Source organism: Pristis pectinata, chromosome 4 (assembly GCF_009764475.1).
Source record: "Pristis pectinata isolate sPriPec2 chromosome 4, sPriPec2.1.pri, whole genome shotgun sequence".
Lineage (NCBI taxonomy): Eukaryota > Metazoa > Chordata > Chondrichthyes > Rhinopristiformes > Pristidae > Pristis > Pristis pectinata.
Window position 1 is genome coordinate 118912571 of NC_067408.1, and position 16516 is coordinate 118929086.

General features: G+C 44.2%; 1 protein-coding gene across 4 annotated transcripts in view; it reads right to left on the reverse strand.

Moving 5' to 3' along the window:
- cadm2b (cell adhesion molecule 2b) overlaps positions 1 to 16516 on the reverse strand; it is a 1294793-nt gene that overhangs the window by 1078625 nt on the left and 199652 nt on the right. The window lies entirely within an intron of this gene.

Consider the following 16516-nt stretch of genomic DNA (forward strand, 5'->3'; position numbering starts at 1 on the left):
GGAGGGTGGCAAATGTTGTCCCCTTGTTCAAAAAAGGTAGTAGGGATAGTCCAGGGAATTACAGACCGGTGAGCCTTACGTCTGTGGTGGGTAAGCTGTTAGAAAGGATTCTAAGAGATAGGATCTATGAACACCTGGAGAATAATGGACTGATTAGGGACAGCCAGCATGGATTTGTGAAGGGAAGATCTTGTCTCACAAGCCTGATAGAGTTCTTTGAGGAGGTGACAAGGAAGATTGATGAGGGTAGTGCGGTGGATGTGGTCTATATGGATTTTAGTAAGGCGTTTGATAAGGTACCTCATGGTAGGCTTCTTCAGAAGGTCAGAGGCCAAGGGATCCAGGGAAGCTTGGCTGTGTGGATTAGGAATTGGCTTGCATGTAGAAAGCAGAGGGTTGTGGTGGAAGGAGTGCCCTCAGATTGGAGGGCAGTGGCTAGTGGTGTCCCGCAGGGATCGGTTCTGGGACCTCTACTTTTTGTGATATTTATAGATGACTTAGATGAGGGGGTGGAAGGCTGGGTTAGTAAGTTTGCGGACGACACTAAGATCGGCGGTGTTGTGGATAGTGTGGAGGGCTGTCGGAACTTACAGAGGGATATTGATAGGATGCAGAGCTGGGCTGACAAGTGGCAGATGGAGTTCAATCTGGAGAAGTGTGAGGTGGTACACTTTGGAAGGACAAACTCCAGGGCAGAGAAGAAGGTAAATGGGAAGGTACTTGGCAGTGTAGAGGAGCAGAGGGATCTGGGGGTTCATATTCACAGTTCACTGAAAGTTGCCTCACAGGTGGATAGAGCAGTTAAGAAGGCCTATGGGATGTTAGCTTTCATAAATCGTGGGATTGAGTTTAAGAGCCGCGAAGTGATGATGCAGTTTTACAAAACTAGTTAGACCACACTTAGAGTACTGTGTTCAGTTTTGGTTGCCGCATTATAGGAAGGATGTGGAGGCGTTGGAGAGGGTGCAGAGATTTACCAGGATGCTGCCTGGATTAGAGCGTATGGAATATGAGCACAGGCTTAAGGTGCTAGGGCTTTATTCACTGGAAAGGAGGAGGATGAGAGGAGACATGATAGAGGTATATAAAATATTGAGAGGAATAGATAGAGTTGACAGCCAGCGCCTCCTCCCCAGGGCACCAATGCTCAAGACGAGAGGGCATGGCTTTAAGGTTATGGGTGGGAGGTTCAGGGGAGATGTCAGGGGGAGGCTTTTCCACCCAGAGAGTGGTTGGTGCATGGAATGCACTACCTGGGGTGGTGGTGGAGGCAGATACATTGGACAGGTTCAAGAGTTTGTTGGATAGGCACATGGAGGAATGTGAGATAGAGGGATATGCGGGAGGAAAGGGTTAGATAGTGTGAGGGTGGTTTGATGGACGGCACAAGATGGTGGGCCGAAGGGCCTGTTTTGTGCTGTATGGTTCTATGATACTCCCAATGAAACTGCTTGAAATAGGAAATGGACAGAAATAGAAAGGTATAAGTTATTTTTCCCCATAAACTATGCTACTGTTTTGTTCTGTTGGTAAAACATCTTCAAAATGTTAAATTTAGTCATAGTGAATGCAGTTCTGAGCATAAATAAGCAATGGAAGTTCTGCCTTCATGACTGTAGTAATACCCACAATTCTCCTGCATGTTTGTTCCATACATCCAATGTTTAATGACTTGAGAATTTTGTGTAAGTTGTGTCCTACGTAGAACAGTACAGCACAGGAACAGGCCCTTCGGCACATGATACTGTGCCAAACTAATTAAACGAGTAGTTAAATGTCTAACTAAACTAACCCCTTTGCCTGCACAATGTCGATATCCCTCCATTCTCTGCACATTCATATGCCTATCTATGAGCCTCTTAAATGCCTCTATTGTATTTGCCTGCACCACCACCCCTGGCAGCACATTCCAGGCACCCACCGCCCTGTCCAAAAAAACTTGCCTATACATCTCCTTTGAACTTGCCCCCCCTCACCTTAAATGCATGCCCTCTGGTATTCGACAACTTGACCCTGGGGAAAAGATACCAACTGTCTTCTCTATCTATGCCTCTCATAATCTTATAAACCTCAGTCGGATCTCCCCTCAGCCTCCACTGCTTTGGAGAAAACAACCCAAGTTTGTCCAACCTCTCATTCTTGCACATGCCCTCTATCCAGGCAGCATCCTGGTAAACCTCTTCTGCACCCTCTCCAAAACCTCAACATCCTTCCTATAATGGGGCGACCAGAATTGGATGCAATAGTCCAAATCCCTTCTGCCTACAGAATGTCCATATCTCTTCATTCTCTGCACATACTTACCAAGTACCAGGATACTTGGTAAGTGTGCTGCTTGGTCATTTCTTCATCTGAACTCAGTCCAGACTCCTTTGATCATCATGAAATTGAAAGAATCTTTTTGAAATCCTAATGAATATTGATTTTAAAACACTCGTTAGTAGTTATTATACTATCCATAAAGATTATATTGGCCTAAGGGCAACTGATCTTTTTTTCTCTGCCTTGAACTGGCCACAAACTGTGGCCTCCAGTCAAGAAATTTGTTCTGATTTCTAACTGATCAACTTGACTGTGATCAATAGTAATTAGCTGGGCTTAAAATGCATAAATTCTAAACGTGCACAAAGATATGCTGTCTGTACTTGAGTACTGGCATTTATAATAGGTAATCTAAGTCATAAATCCAACTGAAATATTTTCAGAAAACCCTTTCAACTTTTATCTCCCTATTTGACATTCTCCCCATACCCAAATGTGTTCTGTGCTCGAGTAACTAGTGAATCAGAAGGTCATGGTAAAAGAAGCCAGGTTGATGGTAAAAATTGAGGGTCACTTGTCCTCTCTTGAGCTGCCTTAACCTCAGGTTAAGCTACCTGCCCAAAACGAGTGGATTGCTTTTAAATATACAAATTTGGTGTGATGGCCACCTTGACCCCTCATTGCAAATTCAACTCAGCTTTAAGTTGTTGTCACTTTCCTTTTGAAAAATTGGGACTTTCTCAGCAAATAAATGCCCAACATGCAAGTTTTAAACTTTGCTCCATAGGACAGAAGGATCAGAAGCTACTTCTCACCCAATCTGGGAGAATAACTGGGTATCAAATTATTCCCAACAAATAGATTTCCTACTCACCTGAAACCCTCCTTGATTTAAACTCAGTTGCTTGGGTTCAAGACCCACTGCAGACAACACATAATGAAACTTGCATTTCAATTAAGTACTGAGGAAGTATGCATGTTTAGGTGATGCCTTTCAGATGAGATATTTAAATAATATTTAACTGTTATTCATCTTGAAGTTTCCAAAGCACTAAAATAAAAACATAAAATGCGAGAGATACTCATGTAGGCCAGGCAGCATTATGGAGAGAGGAGCAGAGTTAACTTTTCTGATTGCCAACCTTTCATCAAAACTGGAAAAGTGAGAAACAAGAATGTTTTAAATTGGAAGAGAAAGGGTAGGGATGAGAAAACAAAGGAAGTGTCAACGATATTATGGATATCAAGAGAGTCTAAATGACACACATGCTGTTAATGCTGTAAGAGAGCGTGATAAATACTTGGTAATCACAGCTGATCTGTCTGCTTGAGGAGTAAATAAAAGATGAATAAGATTATGGAAAATAAAAAGAAACAAATCATGTTGGAACTATGAGAACACCACAATGCTGGAAACGTGAAATAAGACAATGCTGAGAAATATTCAGTATATCATGTAGCATCTGTGCAAAGAAAAACTGATCTTGCATCAGAAATGGCCAGTTCTGACACAGGAAAGGCTACTTATGTTAAATTGTTAAAGTTACCTACCCCAGAAAGATGTGGAAGGATGATCAAACGGAGTATTTAAAGAGGATGTAGACAGTTTTGAAAGGTCAGAGAGTTGAGGGCCATAGGAAGCTGGCAATAGAAGAGACCAGGCCTAGGGTAGATCAACCATGGTCATATTGAATGGTGGGATAGGCTTCAGGGGCCAAGTGGCTTGCATGTTCTCTTTAATATGTACTCTGTTCTGTTCATTCAAAGTTCAAAGTGCCTTCATTGGTCGGGGCATTGAGTACAAGAGTAAGGAAGTCACGTTGCAGCTAAATAAAACTTTGGTTTGGCTGCACTTGAGGTACTGTGTGCGTTTCTGGTCACCCCGTTACAGGAAGGATGTGGAGGCATTAGAGAGGGTGCAGAGGAGATTTACCAGGATGTTGCCTGGATTGGAGAGCATGTCTTATGAGGATGGGTTGAGCGAGCGAGGGCTTTTCTCTTTGGAGAGAAGGAGGATGAGAGGTGATTTGATAGAGATGTACAAGATGATAAGAGGCGTAGATCGAGTGGATAGTCAGAGAATTTTTGCCAGGGCGACAATGGCTAACACGAAGGGCATAATTTTAAGGTGATTGGAGGAAGGTATAAGGGGGATGTCAGGGGTAAGTCTTTTTACACAGAGTGGTGGGTGCGTGGAACGCACTGCCTGCAGAGGTTGCAGGGGCAGATACATTAGCGACATTTAAGAGACTCTTAGCCACATGAATGATAGAGGAATGGAGGGCTATGTGGGAGGGAAGGGTTAGACAGATCTTAGAGCAGGATAAAATGTCGGCACAACATTGTGGGCTGAAGGACCTGTACTGTGCTGTAGTGTTCTATGTTTGTTAATATCAAATCCTGGCTGTAACATGCCTACACAGAGTGCTGTTCCTTGGGTTTAAGTTGGACTTCATGGGAACAGTGGGGGAGAGCAAAAAAAAGTGCATATTGGGAGTTGATACAGAATTCAAGTGACAGGCAGGAAGCACAGCAACACCCCTGCAGATTGAATGGAGGTCTTCTGCAAATGAGATCTCAAAATTAGATGCATTATGACCAGTTCTCCAGATGCAAATTGGATATAGAAACAATCTTACCACAGGTGAAATTGAGCTCTTTGGACAATTCACCTTTGTGCATCTGACATTTTCATGGCATCAGTGGGGGAAGATGTAGTATGTGACTGACATAAATTGGGGCATTTGGATGTTATCTATAACCTTTCTTCAACAGACACAATAAAATTTGGAGCTGAATTTTATGCTGTGGGAGGTAAGGAATTAATGAAGCCCTGATGTGGGTGGGGGGGGGGGTTTCAACCTGAAATGTCGACAACTCCTTTCCTTCCACAGATGCTGCTCAACCCACTGAGTTCTTCCAGCAGATTGTTTGTTGCTCCAATTTGACCTTGGTGTTTTACACAGAGCATCTGCCAACCTCAGCTTCAGGATAATGGAAACCTCATGATTGGGTGTTCATTCACTATCTGCAACTTTCTTACACAATTATCATCATAGACACACAGCAATCTCTGGCCCCTTGGTCATCCCACATGTCACAGCGGCCAGTGGCATGAAGTTACTGACCATATAAGCCCAACCAAGACAGGCTATCACGGAATAAAACACAAAATGTTGGAAACACTCAGCAGTTGAGGGAGCATCTTTAGAAAGAGAAACAGTCAACAAAGACTCTTGGTCGGAGCATGTGAAGTTCCATTGTACACACAGGGAGGACTGCAATGCCCCCCACTCTGTACATAGAGCACAGAAACAGGCCAGAAAACCAACTGTATCCACACCAAATAGCAATAAGGCATACACTAATTGTACACTAATTCCATTTTATTCTCTTCATATTCCTGTCAACACCACCTGCCCACCCCTCCCAGATCCTACCTACTGGAGGGAATTTACAGTAGCAGTTAACCTACCGACACACGTCTTTGGGACATGGGAAGAAAGCATAGCAAAGGAAACCCACATGGACATTGAGAGAACATGCATATTCCTCAAGAACAGCACTGAAGGTCAGGCCGACCAGGTCACTGGAGCAATTTGCTGTACCATTGTGCTGCCCACAGGTCTTTTCATGTCTAAGGCCTTTCTCAGTAATCAGCACATCAAAAACATTGCAATTTTTATCTTGCTTCCATCAGAAACCACACAAGTCTGACTTTAATGCAAAATTTTGCATGCAAAATGCCATCGTCCTGTTTTAACATACTTTTGCAAATTTCACACATTTCTGCAGGCATCAGAATGGGTCTGAATACAACCCTGAGTTTATATTCAGAACAACAAACAAAAAGTAAATTAGAGTCATACAGCATGGAAACAGGCCCTTCAGCCCAACTGGTCCATGCCGACTGTGTTACCCAGTGAACTAGTCCCATCTGCCTGCGTTTGGCCCATAGCCCTCTAAACTTCTCCCATCCATGTACTTATCTAGATGTCTTTTAAATGTTGCTAATGTGCCCACCTCAACCACTATTTCTGGCAGCTCATTCCAAATATGCATCACCCTTTGCTTGAAGAAGTTGCCCCTGATGTCCCTTTTAGATCTCTCACCTCTGATCTTAAACCTATGCCCTCTTGTTCTTAGCACCCCCTCCCTGGGAAAAAGACTATATACTTTCACCCTATCTCTGCCCCTCATGATCTTGTATACCACCATCAGGTCACCCCTCAATCTCCTAAATTCCAGGGAATAAAGTCCTAGTCTACACAACTTCTCCTTGTAACTCAGGCCCCCAAGTCCAGGCAACATCCTTGTAAATCTTTACTGCACTCTGTTTAATAACATGTTTCCTTTAACTTGGTGATCTAAACTATACACAATATTCCAAGCACAGCCTCACCAACATCTTATATAACTGCAATATAAGTTCCCAACTCCTTTACTCAGTGCCCTGACTGATGAAGGGTGGTATGCCAAATATCTTCTTCACCACCCTATCTACCTGTAATGTTGTTTTCAGCAAACTCTACACTTGTACTCTTAGGTCCCTCTGTTCCATAACACTCCCCTGGGCCCTACCATACACTGTATAAGTCCTATCCTGGTTTGATCTCCCAAAATGCAATACCTCAATACCTGGATTGAAAGCCATTTGCCAATCTTCAGCCCACATACCAAGCTGATTAAGATCCCCCTGTAATTTTTCATAACTTTCTACATTATCTACACCACGACCTACTTTGGTATGAAACTCCATTTCCTCAGCAGAAATTCCTAATTATAAAGATTTTGCAAGTTTGAGAAAATGCTCTTTGTAATTGGAACCAGTATAGTGATTCCTTCATTTCAATTGTAGCTTGGCAGCAATATTTCTTCCACCAGCAAGATCCAATTTGAAGCAGACACTGTCAAGCCACCATCCATCATTGCTATTCTATCAATCAGCCAACAAATGGGTGCAGTGACTGGTGTCGGAAATCTCCTGGCAGTCCTCCAACAAAAATAGAAACAAAAGCTTCAAAACTAGTTAAACGTAGGTTTAAAGGACACCTTGCATGTGGTGCAATTTCTGCTAGTATAAAGATAACTTTTGCCTTGGTCCTCAATTTGCACTTTCTTAAGATATTTTAATAAAGAATGCTTCATATGAGTATCCATCTGCATTGAGACAAAGATGATGCTGGTGCCATCTAATCAAGACTGATCTGTCTGAATGAGGGACAAAGAAAGATGAATAAGGATGGAGGAAAAGAAAACAAATAATGCTGGAACTGTGAGATACAAAACACATTGGCTGCTGGAAGTCTGAAATAAAAGAGAATACCAAAAATACTGTTGCATCTGTGGATAAGGAAAAACTGCGATAATGTTGCAGGTTAATTATCTTGCATCATAATTGTTCAGTTCTGACACAAACAAGTAAGGCTGGCCCTCTTAAATTGTTAAATTCAATATTAATTCTCAAGGACTACAACGTGCCTAGCCAGAAGATAAGGTGCCCTTCATCAAGTTTATGTTGGCATCATTGGAACTGACCAGCAGGGCAAAGACAGAATATGCTAGAGATCATCCCTACCACATATGAAAGTAGTCAAGGTACTTTGGACAATGCTTTCCTGGCATTGATTGTACATCTGTTGATGTTACTAGTCATATATTGTACCTTCCTCCATTACTGCTGTAAATTGGAGCTTTTGAATATAATGTCTGACCTTTATTCAATCTCATAAAAATCAAGAACCACATTGCACTGAGAGATCAATCTCCATTCAGCTCCATTTGGACATCAATAATTTGCATGCAATCTCAGTTTTTGATGCCCAGGTTGAAAGAAACTTCGTGAAGGCCATAAGACCATAAAATGTAAGAATAGGAGTAGGCCATTCAGCACCTCAAAACTGCTCTGTTATTCAGCAGGAGTACTGCTGATCTGACCTCTGATCTCTGAGTGCTGATCTCACATTCACTTTCCTGCCTTTTAACAATAAACTTAATTTTGTTCAAAGAGGACGGGTTGCACTTGAATCCCAGGGGGACCAACATCCTGGCGGGGAGGTTTGCTAAGGCTACTGGGGAGAGTTTAAACTAGAATTGTTGGGGGGTGGGATCCAAACTGGAGAGACTGGGGAAGAGGTGTTTGGCTCTCAAATAGAGAAAGCTGGTAGTAGGTACGATAGGCAGGTGATAGAGAAGGGATGTGCTCAGACAGGTTTGAGATGTGTCTATTTTAACGCAAGGAGTATCGTGAACAAGGCGGATGAGCTTAGAGCTTGGATCAATACTTGGGGCTATGATGTGGTGGCTATTACGGAGACTTGGATGGCTCAGGGACTGGAATGGTTGTTTCAAGTGCCGGGTTTTAAATGTTTCAGGAAGGACAGAGAGGGAGGCAAAAAAGGTGGGGGAGTGGCACTGTTGATCAGAGATAGTGTCACGGCTGCGGAAAAGGTGGACGTCGTGGAGGGACTGTCTACAGAGTCTCTGTGGGTGGAGATTAGGAACAGGAAGGGGTCAATAACATTACTGGGTGTTTTTTAATAGGCTGCCCAATAGTAACAGGGATATTGGGGAGCAGATAGGGAAGCAGATCCTAGAAAGGTGTGAGAATAACAGAGTTGTTGTGATGGGGGATTTTCATTTCCCAAACATCAACTGGCATCTCCAGATAGTGAGGGGTTTAGATGGGGTGGAGTTTACTAAGTGTGTTCAGGAAGGATTCTTGAAACAATATGTAGATAGGCCTACAAGAGGAGAGGCTGTGCTTGATTTGGTATTGGAAAATGAACCAGGTCAGGTGTCAGATCTCTCAGTGGGTGAACATTTTGGTGATAGTAATCATAATTCTATCTCCTTTACGTTGGCACTGGAGAGAGATAGGAAGAGACAGACTAGAAAGGTGTTTACTTGGAGTAAAGGGAATTATGAGGCTCTCAGGCAGGAAATTGGAAGATTAAATTGGGAACAGATGTTCTCTGGGAAAAGTACGGAAGAAATGTGGCAAATATTCAGGGGATATTGGTGTGGAGTTCTGCATAGGCATGTTCCAATGAGACAGGGGAGTCGAGAGGATACAGGAACTGTGGTGTACGAAGGCTATAATAAATCTAGTCAAAAGGAAAAGAAAAGCTTACAAAAGGTACAGAGAGCTAGGTAATGTTAGAGATCTGGAAGAGTATAAGGCTAATAGGAAGGAGCTTAAGGAGGAAATTAGGAGAGCCAGAAGGGGGCACGAGAAGACCTTGGCGGGCAGGATTAAGGAAAACCCCAAGACATTCTACAAGTATGTGAAGAGCAAGAGGATAAGATGCCAAAGGATAGGGCCTATCAAGTGCAGCAGTGGGAAAGTGTGTATGGATCCGGAAGAAATAGCGGAGGTACTTAATGAATACATCAGTATTCACTACGGAAAAAGATCTGGGGGATTGTAGGGGGGACTTGCAGCAGGCAGAAAAGCTTGAGGATGTAGCTATTAGGAAAGAGGAGGTGCTGAAACTTTTGGAAAGCATCAAGTTGGATACGTCACCGGGACCGGATGAGATGTACCCAAGGCTGCTGTGGGAGGCGAGGGAAGAGATTGCAGAGCCTCTGACGATGATCTTTGCATCGTCGATGGAGACGGGAGAGGTTCTGGAAGATTGGAGGGTTGTGGATGTTGTTCCCTTATTCAAGAAAGGGAGTAGGGATAGCCCAGGATATTATAGACCAGTGAGTCTTACCTCAGTGGTTGGTAAGCTAATGGAGAAGATCCTGAGAGGCAGGATTTATGAACATTTGGAGAGGTATAATATGATTAGGAATAGTCAGCATAGCTTTGTCAAGGGCAGGTCCTGCCTTACGAGTCTGATTGAATTTTTTGAGGATGTAACTAAACACATCAATGAAGGGAGAGCAGTAGATGTAGTGTATATGGATTTCAGCAAGGTGTTTGATAAGGTACCCCATGCAAGGCTTATTGAGAAAGTAAGGAAGCATGGGATCCAAGGGGACATTGCAGTGTGGATCCAGAACTGGCTTGCCCACAGAGGGCAAAGAGTGGTTTTTGAAGGGTCGTATTCTGCATGGAGGTCAGTGACCAGTGGTGTACATCAGGGATCTGTACTGGGACCCTTGCTCTTTGTGATTTTTATAAATGACCTGGATGAGGAAGTGGAGGGGTGGGTTAGTAAGTTTGTGGATGCCACAAAGGTTGGTGGTGTTGTGGATAGTTTGGAGGGCTGTCAGAGGTTACAGAGAGACATAGATAGGATGCAAAGTTGGGCTGAGAAGTGGCAGATGCAGTTCAACCCAGATAAGTGTGAAGTGGTTCATTTTGGTAGGTCAAATATGATGGCAGAATATAGTATTAATGGTAGGACTCTTGGCAGTGTGGAGAATCAGAGGGATCTTGGGGTCCGAGTCCATAGGACGCTCAAAGTGGCTGCGCAGGTTGACTCTGTGGTTAAGAAGGTATATGATGTATTGTCCTTCATCAATCCGGGAATTGAATTTAGGAGCCAAGAGGTATTGTTGCAGCTATATAGGACCCTGGTCAGACCCTACTTGGAGTACTGTGCTCAGTTCTGGTCACCTTACTACAGGAAGGATGTGGAAGCCATAGAAAGGGTGCAGAGGAGATTTACAAGGATGCTGCCTGGAATGCGGAGCATGCCTTATGAAAGCAGGTTGAGGGAACTCGGCCTTTTCTCCTTGGAGCAACGGAGGATGAGGGGGGGACCTGACAGGGGTATATAAGATGATGAGTGATATTGATAGAGTAGATAGTCAGAGGCTTTTCCCCAGGGCTGAAATGGTGGCCACAAGAGGACATAGGTTTAAGGTGCTGGGGAGTAGGTATAGAGGAGATGTCAGGGGTAAGTTTTTTACTCAGAGAGTGGTGAGTGCGTGGAATGGGCTGCTGGCAACGGTGGTGGAGGCGGATATGATAGGGTCTTTTAAGAGACTGTTGGATAGGTACATGGAGCTGAAAAGAATAGAGGGCTATGGGTAAGCATAATAATTTCTAGGGTAGGGACATATTCGGCACAACTTTGTGGGCTGAAGGGCCTGAATTGTGCTGTAGTTTTTCTATGTTTTTCTACATTTTCCCTTAGTGATAAGAAACCTATTTACCTCAGCCTTACAAATAAGCATTTTACCCCTACAGCTCTCTATGGCAAGGAGTTCAAAAATTCACAACCCTCTGAAAGAAGGTTTTTGCTTTTTTTTTACAATTCTGACTTCAATTTTATTCAAGACCCAGAAATTATTACAAAGTGTGCACTACAAAAATCAAAAGTCTGACTTTTCCAAGTGTAATTCTTAACAAGATATCAGGATCCATTAAAATAATTGAAATTTGTCAAAAGTGTAGAAAGTAACATGCAAGACACTTTAATGTACATTAGAGCATCAGAAAACAAGCATTGCAAACTACTTGTAGGTTTTTGTTGTCTCTTCACTGTTTGCAGTATTCTTATACAATTCATATCAGAGCTGGATGGTGTGTTCTCTGCCCCTTTGATCATCTCTCACCTCACAGTGGCAATGAGCTAATGACGACACTGACAACAACCAGGGGTGACCACTGCATGGGGCGTGACACCCTACTCCCAAACACACATAAAAGACCATCATGTTCCCCCTACACCTAACCCCCACACCCCATATTCTTCCTCACCCCCTTTAGTCTTTTATACAACTGTTTATGGCTGCCACAGGAAGAGGTTATTTTGGAATTCACAAAGGAAACAGACTTTGTAGTTGAAGAAAAACAAAATGCTGGAGGAATTCAGCAGGTCAGGCAGCAACTATGGAGTGAAATGGACAGTCGATGTTTTGGGTTGAGACCCTTCATCTGGACCAAAAGATAGAGGGGAGATAGCCAGTACAAAAAGGTGGAGAGAAGGGGTAGAGCAAGAGCTGGCAGGCAATAGTTGGATTCAGGTCAGGGGGTGGTAGACAGATCAGCACATACATCAAGAACAAGAGGATAACTAGGGAGAGGGTAGGACCACTCAAGGATAAAGAAGGGAACATGAGCTTCAAGATAGAGGATGTCAGCGAGTTCCTAAAACAGTACTTTGTGTTGGTATTTAAGAAGGAGAAGGACATAGTGAGATCAGTGTGGAAGGGCATTTTGAGATCAAGAAAGAGGTAGTGTTGGGTCTCTTGAAGAATGTTAAGGTTGATAAGTAGCCAGGGCTTGATAGGATATACCTCAGGTTATTGAGTGAGAGGCAAGAGATGAGATTGCTGTGGCCTTGACCAAGATCTTTGTGCCCTCTCTGAGCCTCAGGTGAGATTCACAGTAGCGAGCAGCTAATATTGTTCCGTCGTTCAAGAAGGGAAATGGGGATAATCCTGGAAACTATAGACAGGTGAGTCTGGCGTCAGTGGTAAGAAACCTATTGGAGAAGATTCTCAGGAATAGGATTTACAAGCATTTGGAAAAGTGTGGCCTAATTAGGGACAGCCAGCATGGCTTTGTGCAGGGCAGGTCATGTCTTACTAACCTGATCGAGCTTTTCAAGGAGGTGACGAAGGTGATTGATGAAGACAGAGCTGTGTATGTTGTCTGCATGGATTTTAGTAAGGCATTTGACAAGTTCCCTCATTGGAGGCTCATCCAGAAGATTAAGCTGCATGGGATCCTCAGCACATGGCTATTTGCATCCAGATTGACTTGCCCATTGAAGATAGGGAGTAGTGGTCAATGGGTTTTATTCTGGCTGGAGATCCGTGTCTAGTGGTGTACTGCAGGGATCTGTACTAGTACCTCTGCTGTTTCTTATTGCCAAAGGATACAGCACGATACAGATCAGTTTCAGATATGGCGGAGAAATGGCAGATGGAGTTTAATCCGGCCAAGTGTGAGGTGTTGCTCCTTGGGAGATCAAATGTAAAGGGTAAGTACACCATTAATGGCAGGACACTTAACAGTGCTAATGTACAGAGGGATCCTCGGGTCCAAGTCCATAGCTCCCCGAAAGTGGCCGCACAGGTTGATAGGGTGGTAAAGAGGGCATATGGCATGCTTGTCTTTATTAGGCAAGCACTGAGTTCAAGAATCAGGAGGTTTTGTTGCAGCTTTATGAAGTTGTACTGAGGCTGCATGTGCAGTTTTGCATTCAATTCTAGTCGCCCCATTATAGTAAGGAATGTGGAGGCTTTGGAGAGGCTACAGAATAGGTTTGCCAGGATGCTGCCTGGATTAGAAGGCATTTGCTATAAGGAGAGGTTGGACAAACTTGGGTTGTTTTCTCTGAAATGGCGGAGGCTGAGGGGAGACCTGACAGAAGTTTATAAGATTCTGAGAGGTATAGGTAGAGTAGACAGCCAGTATCTTTTTCCCAGGGTGGAAATATCTAATACTAATGTCTAATGCACTTAAGGTGAGAGGGAGTAAGTTCAAAGGGAATGTACAGGGCAATGTTTTTACACAGAGTGGTGGATGCCTGGAATGCACTGCCAGGGGTGGTGGTGTCATAGAGTCACAGAGCAATTACAGCACAGATACGGGCCCTTTGGCCCAACCAGTCCATGCCAACCACAGTGCCCACCCAGTTAGTCACAATTTCCTGTGTTCCGCCCATATCCCTCAAAGCACCACCCCTCTATGTACCTAATTAAGTGCTTCTTAAATTATACTATTGTACCTGCCTCAACCACTTCCTCTGGCAGGTTGTTCCTTACACTCACCACTCACTGAGCGAAAAAGTTACCCCTCAAGTCCTCCTTATATCTTTTCTCTCTCACCCTAAACCTATGCCCCTAGTCTTGGATTTCCCTACCCTAGGGAAAAGACTGTTACCATACACTTTATCTATGCCTCTCAAGAAGGTTGCCCCTCATTCTCCTATGTTCCAAGAAATAAAGACCTAGCTTGATCAACTTCTCCCTTGCACTCAAGCCCTGTAGTCCTAGCAACATCCTTGTAAATCTTTTCTGCATTCTTTCCAATTTAACCACATCTATCCAATAACAGGGTGACTAAAACTGTACATAGTAGTCTAAGCAACACACAAAGCACTGGAGGAACTCAGCAGGTCAGGAAGCATCTATGGAGGGAAAAGGACAGTCAATCTTTAGAGTCAAGATTCTTCATCAGGACTGGAAAGAAAGAGGGGAGATAGCTAGTATGAAAAGGTGCAGGGAAGGGGTGAAGCAAGAACTGGCAGGTTTTAGGTAGATCCATATGATAGGCAGGTTGGTGATAGGCAGGTGAGGGAAGGGGGAGACTGGGAATGATGTAAGAAGCTGGGAGATGATAGGTAAAAGTGAAGGCTGAAGAAGGAGCAATCTGATAGAGGAGAGTACAGTGGACCATTGACGAAAGGAAAAGTGGGTGGTGGAGGGGAACCAGTGGGAAGAATGTGTGGGTGATGGGCAAATGTAGAGGGTGGGGGAGGGGAAAGAGGATGATAGGGGTCGGTGCGATAAGGGAAAAAAGGAAGGGACAGAGGGGACTGGTTACTGTAAATTCATGCCATCAGGTTGGAGATTACCAAGGCAGAATATGAGGTGCTGTTTCAGTTTGGGAGTGGGATGTAGAATTGAAGTGGCTGGCCACCGGGAGATCCTTGCTTTTGCGGCGGATGGAGTAAAGGTGCTCAACGAAGCGGTCACCCATGTTTCCATGATGAAGCTTCCCATTCCAGGACATCTGAGATATCCTCCTTTTTCAGTAAACAGGTTTTCCATCGTCAATGCTGCCCTCACCTGTATCTCCTCCATTTTCCCCCACGTTTGCTCTCACCCCATCCCTACCCTGACTTAACAGGGACAGGGTTCCCTTTGTCCTCCCCTACCACCCCACAAGCCTTTGCATCCAACACAACATTCTCCACAACTTCCGCCACCTCCAATGGGATCCCACCACCAGGCACATCCCCCCCCCCCCCCCGCCACTTTCCGCAGGGATCGTTCTCTCCGCAACTCCTTTGTCCACTTGTCCCTCCTCACTGATAGGTCCTGCCCTCTCCCTGCTTATCCTCTTGCTCTCAATGTATGTACAGAATGCTTTTGATCATCTTAAATCCGACTTGCCAAGGACTTTTCATGGCCATTCCTGGCTCTCCTAATCCTCTTATTGAGTTCTTTTCTGGGTTCTTTATATTCCTCAAGGGCCCTGTTCAAATTTAGCATCCTTGGCCTTACATATCCCCTTTGGCCCATCAAGTCCGTGCTGACCATCAACCATCCACTTACACCAATCCTACATTAATCCCATTTTTTTTATTCTCCCCACATTCTCGTCAAACCCACCCACCTCTAGATTCTACCCCTCACCAACAGGCTAGGGGCAATTTACAATAGTCAATTAATCCACTGATCCACAGGTTTTTGGGATGTGGGAGGAAAGCAGAGCCCTGGGGAAAAGCCACGCGGTCACAGGGAGAATTTGCAAACTCCACATAGACACCACCTGAGACCAAGATCGAACCTGGGTCACTGGAAATGTGAAGCAGCGGCTCTACCAGCTGTGTCACTTTACATGTCTTACACCCATATTGCATGTAACATACCTATGCCTTACATCCATGTGCCCAACCTATGCCCACTTCTGGTGATACATCCTCTTCCTCAGAGACTGATGGAATTTTAGATATTAACGGAATCGATGGATATTGGTTAGCATAGGAAAATGGTGCTGAGGTCAAAGATCAGCCATGACAGAGCAGGTATGAGAGGCCATATGGCCTACTGCCTCCATTTGGTACATTTTCCATCCCTCCCTTTGACTGACAGTGAGCATTTCTACTAAGACTCAGCCCAAAGGGGTGTGGTGATGTAACAGTTAAGTTACTGCACTGGTGGCCAGAGTTCTGGACCACTGATCCAGGGACATGAGTTCAAATAGGCAGCTGGGAAATGAAGTACAAGTAATTAAGTAAACCAGGAGTTAATGGTGATCATGAAGCTACCAGATTGTTGTAAAAACCCATCTGGTTCACTGATGTACTTAGGGGGAGGAAATTTGCAGTCCTTCCCTGTTCTGGTCTGCATGTGACTCCAGACCCACCCATGAGGTCGACTCTTCACCTCCCCAGTTCAGGGGCAATGTAGGATGGGCAATAAGTGCTCGCATTGGCAATGACAATCACAGCTCAACAAGGAATAAAAAATAAAATTTATGGCTTGAAACCCCACTGTGGGATGGGGAGGGGTGGGGGCAGATGGGCAATGTGGTGAGGGACTGTTGCATTCGACCATGTGCATCATTTTAGTGGCATCTTGCTGTGCATAAAACAATGCTGTTAGGTTTCCAACTACA